Here is a 6000-nt window from a genome sequence, read left to right as displayed (position 1 = left end):
CTGGGTATCAGGACAATATATTTTATTTCTTCTTATGTCTACATCCTGATGTTTTACATCCTCTGATAAGGATTTAGGATGTCCTCCTTAAATTTAACATGGTATTCTCTAGTTGTCCTCCAGTGCTCTGGTTTGCATCACGGTTATCTTATCAGTTGGACGGGTCTTCAGTGGATGGCCTTACACTGTTGTTCTTAGTTACACAAAAGCCTTTTCTATAGTACAATACGTTGATAACACTATTATTTCCATAAGCGATATATAGATATTATATTCATTAGACTACTGTGAAATACAAAGCTGTGTTTTGTGTCAGGTACATACAGGCAATGTGTGTATTTGTGATTGTGATATGTGTGGAAACCAACCATGGGACACTTATAAAGAAAATTCTAATAAATAACTGAGGAAGTAAAGCATGGAAGAAGGCCTTTGAACCTATCCTTTGTTTGCAATTAACCTTTATAAGTCTTAAGTTGATTTAGGAGCATTCGAATTAAAGTTTTAAGGATGTTGCTGTTTGACAGGAACTTTCTGCTTCTAGCTAAAAAGAGATTTGCAATAATAACCTTTTGAAGTATAATTTTAGAATATTGCTTGTAGTAAAGATCTTTGAAACTATAGCTTTAGAATATATAAAAAGGAAACATGCTTATCTCGATGCCTTAACAAAATATTGAAAAGCAGCTTGAGAAAGGAAGACGAACATCAACTCAAGGATTGATAGTTTCGACCAAGGGAAGCTGGACATCACTACTATGAGATTTATAGTCTTGGCAAGTAAAAGGTGTACCCACATCTGGAATCTGGACCCCACCAGCTGGGAGACTTCTTTCTACCTGCGGAAGCTGGACCCCCCCATCTGGGGATACTCCTTTCTGGGATACATCCTGAGAAAAACTAAATCACAATAGTGTATAGAATTGTGACGTAAAAATTTGGAATACAAATTGCTGAGAAAGTTTATGAGTAGCCCTATAAATATCTGTAAGCCCCAACTACTGGTGTGCAGTTGGAGGGAAAACTTCCCCCGGTGTACCCAGCGCTGTATTGCTCATACTTTACCATATTAATTAATAAATTGATTGTTGCTTGAATATTGGCCTAGTCAAGCTTCTCATTTATAACACTACTATTTCTATGAGCAATACAGTGCATACTTAAATTGATAGATTATATTAAATTCACAAGCAGCTACAAAGAGTAACAATTGGCATTATTTCTAAATAAATATAATCACAGACAACATACAAAAGCTAATTCATAAATGCAATAGCCAATAGTATGCAGTCATTTTACACAGTCTTTTATTGTAATTCTACTAAGGTTTAATAAACCTTTGAAATTTTAAAAGTAGAGCATCATTTCTCACAAAGTTACGATTCAAAATCCGATTAAGTCTTTAATGTTCTTCCCTGAGAAGAAATCCATGTCAATTAGTAAAGCTTTCGAAAATAAATTAAATGCATTCAGCTGATTGAAATGATGATGGCTCATGCTTCTTACAGAGGGCACGTACTAAAGGCGGACATGGATAGGCGGATGGGGAAGCGCCGAGTACCTCGCCAGCAGCTCAGCCAAGGGGGAAAGGCAATGAGGAGAAAATGCAGCCGGGAAAGGAGCAAAGGCGGCGGCTACTTGCTGCAAGGAACTGAGAGAGACCCCGTTGGACACACGGCTGATGGACTCTCTCCCTGTGTTGCAATCAAGGCACTTTTACAGGACTCCTTTGTCTCCTTTTTGGACACGACCCTCTAGCGACGTGAATTTTACGCTCGGGGGGGTGGGGGGCGCTGCAGCTGCACTACCTGGGGAAGGGGGAGAATAGAGCAGTAGAAACCAGTCCAGACTGGGGCAGCTGGGGAAAGCTGAGAGGCACAAGGGGCCACTGGCTGCGAGGCAGGGCAGGGGCGGGAGGGATCGGCGAGGGGAGGGCGGGGAGAAGTTCCCGCCTCAGCCCAACTCCCCTCACTCACTGGCTGGGCGGCTACATAAAATGACCCCCAAAAGCCTCAAAACCTCCTCCAAATTTACACAAAACTGACCAAAATGCAATAAATCTGAAGAATGTTTTATGAAATATCTAAGACTATTTTTCAGTTATATTTAAAGAATGGAATGCTGAAAAGGCAGACTGTGTACTAAAATGTGGCAAAATCAAGAAAAACCCCAAGGCCCTTTACAAATCCCTCAAAATTAAGTAACATTGAGTAGAAGTATTAGGAATATGAATATATAGAAATCAGTTAAAGCCATATTTAACATACAAGCACAAAATGGGGACGTGTCAAATGAGGCCTGGCATGCTCAAATGCCTCAAGAAAGCACCAAAAAAACCCCAAGTACCACTCCCTGACTCCTGTACTGGGCAGCCCAGCTCTGGGCCCAGCACTCCAGGGCTGGCCTCTCTGGTGTGGAGCAGAGGGAAAGGATCCCCTCCCTCTGCCAGCTGAGACACAGCTCCCAGTGCAGCCCAGGACGCTGTTCTGCATTGCTGCAGGAGCACATTGCTGGCCCGTGGGCATCCTGGTGTCCAGCAGAACCCTGCCAAACCTCATTTTTCCAACTGGGTGGCCCCCAGCAGAGACCGGTGCCTGTGGTTGTTCCTTCCCAAGGACAGGACTCAGCACTTGTCATTGAACTGTCACCCTTGTTGAACTGTCCCTCTGCATGGCAGCACTCCTCTCTGGCAGATCAGCCACTTCTCCTGGTTTGTGGGAGGGCACAGCCTGGCCCCATCACCCAGTTTACTAACAAAGGTGTCAGAAAGGACTGCACTCAGCATTGTCCTCAAGGGTCCAATCTGGGGACCCTGGGGGGCATCCCCCAGCTTAGGGAGACACAAGAAGCTTTCCTCAAAAAGCTGTTAAGACCCTCTTGGCTCCTTCCCCTGTTCCTATGTCTGTTCCTATGTCCCTGAGCCACTCCCTCCCTATCCCCTGACTGGCCCTCATTTTTGTACTGCCTGGAGACCAGGTTCACCCCCTGCCCCTCAGGAGGCAGAAACCTCGAGTCTCCCCATGAGTGTGCCTGGGGACTCGGAACATCTCACCACGCGGCTGAATTAAACATCCGTGGATACCATGCAAAGGCTCTTTTTGCTTCCTTACCCTGGACTTTACTGGCAGCTGTTCAGGCTGCAACAGTCCACCACTAGACTTTGTGCCACTGATCACCAGGGTTCCAAGAAGGTAGGTTCTGTGCAAGGTGTCTTTGCTTGTATGTACATATTCAGAAAAAATAGGCAGGATTTACAACAGGGATTTCTGCTCCATATCTTATGTGGGAAAAAATGGAATGATTCCCGCTCCCTCTCACTGGTGGTGGATAAAGTGGTCCTGTTGTTGGTGGCAGTGGATGTCACCTGCACAGGAACTGTGCTAGACTGGAGTGACATACTCTGGGAAGGAGCACTCTGAGGAAGGTAAAAGCTGGTCCGTAGAGATCATTCAAAGACTATTCTTCAAACCACAGAAGCCCCTGTTTGACGAAGATCAGGAACAAAATTCCTAGGCAAGGGCTGAAACTGTGCTTCTGTGTGTTCCTTTACCTTCCAGATAAATTTTTCCATTAATGATGACAGATCAAATTTGAAACTTGCCCAGTGTATAATTTACTCATCTTTTTATGACCTTTGATAGGAGGGAGGAATTCTTGGTCCAGAAAATACTCAGGAACTGGCCGAGGATGAGAAGGTCAAGGGCTGAGGGCATAATTTAAAATAGCTTATCAAGGTGAAAAGCAGAATCACAACCCTGGGTGACAGGAGATCAAGTGAACTGGAACCTTCTGATCAACCTCATCTCAGAAAGGAGGAATGTGGAAGAAAAAAATGTGGAAGAAGAATCAAGTTATCCAGGAGGAGTTTACAGACATTCCTGTGGAAGCACTTAATGGAGTTACACAGGAAGCCTGCCCTGCATCATGCGAGCAAGAATGCTGAGAAATGGGGAAGAAAGATGATTAGACACAATCTGAAAACTGGAAAGGCATCCTGTTTGTCAAACCTGTAAACCTGGAGAGAAGAATAACAAGCTGTCAAAACGATGGATTTATTACAGTCCTGCAACTGCTTTTGAGCAAACTGCTGAACACAGTTTCTCACACTAAAATGTACAAATAATGTCTTAACTTTGCAATAAACCAGATTCACTTGCTTCTAGCTTGTGTCTCTCACATTCATATGCCACAGCAGTAGAGAAGGGGGAGAACGGTTAGGGAGCTCTTGAGCCAGGCATACACCAGGTCTAAGGACTGGAGAAAGCCACAGCAGCTATCCATTGTCTTCAGAAGAGGCTGACCAGTGAAGGTGGTTCCTGAGAACTTCAGAGAGCATTACACCAGTCTTAAAGATGGGCACAAAGGAGGGTGTGAAGAACTACAAGCTAATCAGCTGCTTTGGAATCCCTGGGAAAGTGATGGAGCAAATCCTCCTGGACACCTTTTCAAGCAACTGAGAGAGAAGGGCATTGGGAATAGCCAGCAGAGATTTACCAGGGGGACATGGTGCCTGGCCAACCTGATTGACTCTGCAAATAAAGGGAGACCAGGGATGGTGCTGCTGGACATTGCAAAACATTCAATAGCCACACAGTCTCCTTACAGCCCGACTGGTGAGATACAGACTGAGTAAATGGCCAAGGGAAAACTGCCCAAACCAGCGGGCTCAGTGCTGCTGGATCAGATGTATGAAGTGGCCAGGCTGTGGTGACACCACTCACTCCAGATCATCCCTGGAGCCAGTATTACTGTTGATCAATGACTAATATTTATATACAGAGGATGTCTTCTCTAAGTGAAGAAACTTTACAACAGAGATTTATTCCACCATGATCATATGTATCATAAGGTAGTTTCTAGCTCATACACAAACATTACTTTTCCTAGAACTACTTTACCCACCTCTGCCCCTTGCTGGAAGTCCTTTTATGGTCTTGGAGGGTCTTCTAAAGGGGTCTCTGGTGGTCATATTCACTGTGAGCCCCCAAATTTGGAAATGCCCTTGCCTTGAATCTCTTAGGGCAATCACTGTTGTTTCTTGTTGCATAACTTTGCCCAAAAACCCACTTAGGTGCCTTACAATCTGTTTTTCCACTGCTTCCAGCTCTATTCAACATCCTGTGTGTCTAGTTTTACATTATTTTATCTAATTTGCTAGTTAGTCTTTAAGCTGTATTTTGCAACCAAAACGTTCTATTTTCCATGTTTTCTGTCACAGTGAGTGGCAGCAATGCATCTTCCTGGTGGCTGGAGCTACCCCCATTTCTATGGTCCCTCAGGCTGACAGACATGCCACGCACTGATATCATGTCCAGCCTCAGCTCAGCTCACATCCCTTGCCCAGACAGGGGAGAAACACAGGCAGGAGAGGCAGAAGCCATGTGCCTAGGCTGCCCCGCCTTGAAGGCACAAAAGCCTCCACCTTCTACTGGTCAAGGGTCAGGGCACCTGATAGTGAGCCTTCAGCACTGAGCGATGGCATCCCACTTCTGCAGCCTTGGCCCAATCAGATGACCTGGTCTCCTCAGGAGCTGCCCTTTGACTTTGTCAGGGACCACCCAATGGACATGATGCCATGGCAGCTTGGCAACCCCTGGATTCATCATCACTATGGTGATGTTTACCTCAGCATAGAATCCCAGACTGGTTTGGGCTGGAGGGAACTCAAAGCTCATCCATTTCCACCCCCTGCCCTGGGCAGGGACACCTGCCACCAGACCAGCTTGCTCCAAGCCCCCTCCAACCTGGCCTCAGACACTTGCAGGGATGGGGCAGCCACAGCTGCTCTGGACAACCTGTGCCAGGGTCTTACCATCCCCAGAGGAAAGAGTTTTTTCTAACCCTACCCTCTGCCAGTGGAAATCCATTTCCCTTGTCCTGGCATTCCAGGCCCTTGTCCAAGGTCACCCCTCAGCTCTCTTAGAGCCCCTTTAGGCATTGGAAATGTCTCTAAGGTCTCCCTGAAGCCTTCTCTTCTCCAGGCTGAACACCCCCAGCTCT

Source organism: Pyrgilauda ruficollis, unplaced genomic scaffold (genome assembly GCF_017590135.1).
Source record: "Pyrgilauda ruficollis isolate IOZ18807 unplaced genomic scaffold, ASM1759013v1 scaffold123, whole genome shotgun sequence".
Lineage (NCBI taxonomy): Eukaryota > Metazoa > Chordata > Aves > Passeriformes > Passeridae > Pyrgilauda > Pyrgilauda ruficollis.
The sequence above is the reverse complement of the archived record's forward strand: the minus strand, read 5'-3'. Positions refer to the sequence as shown.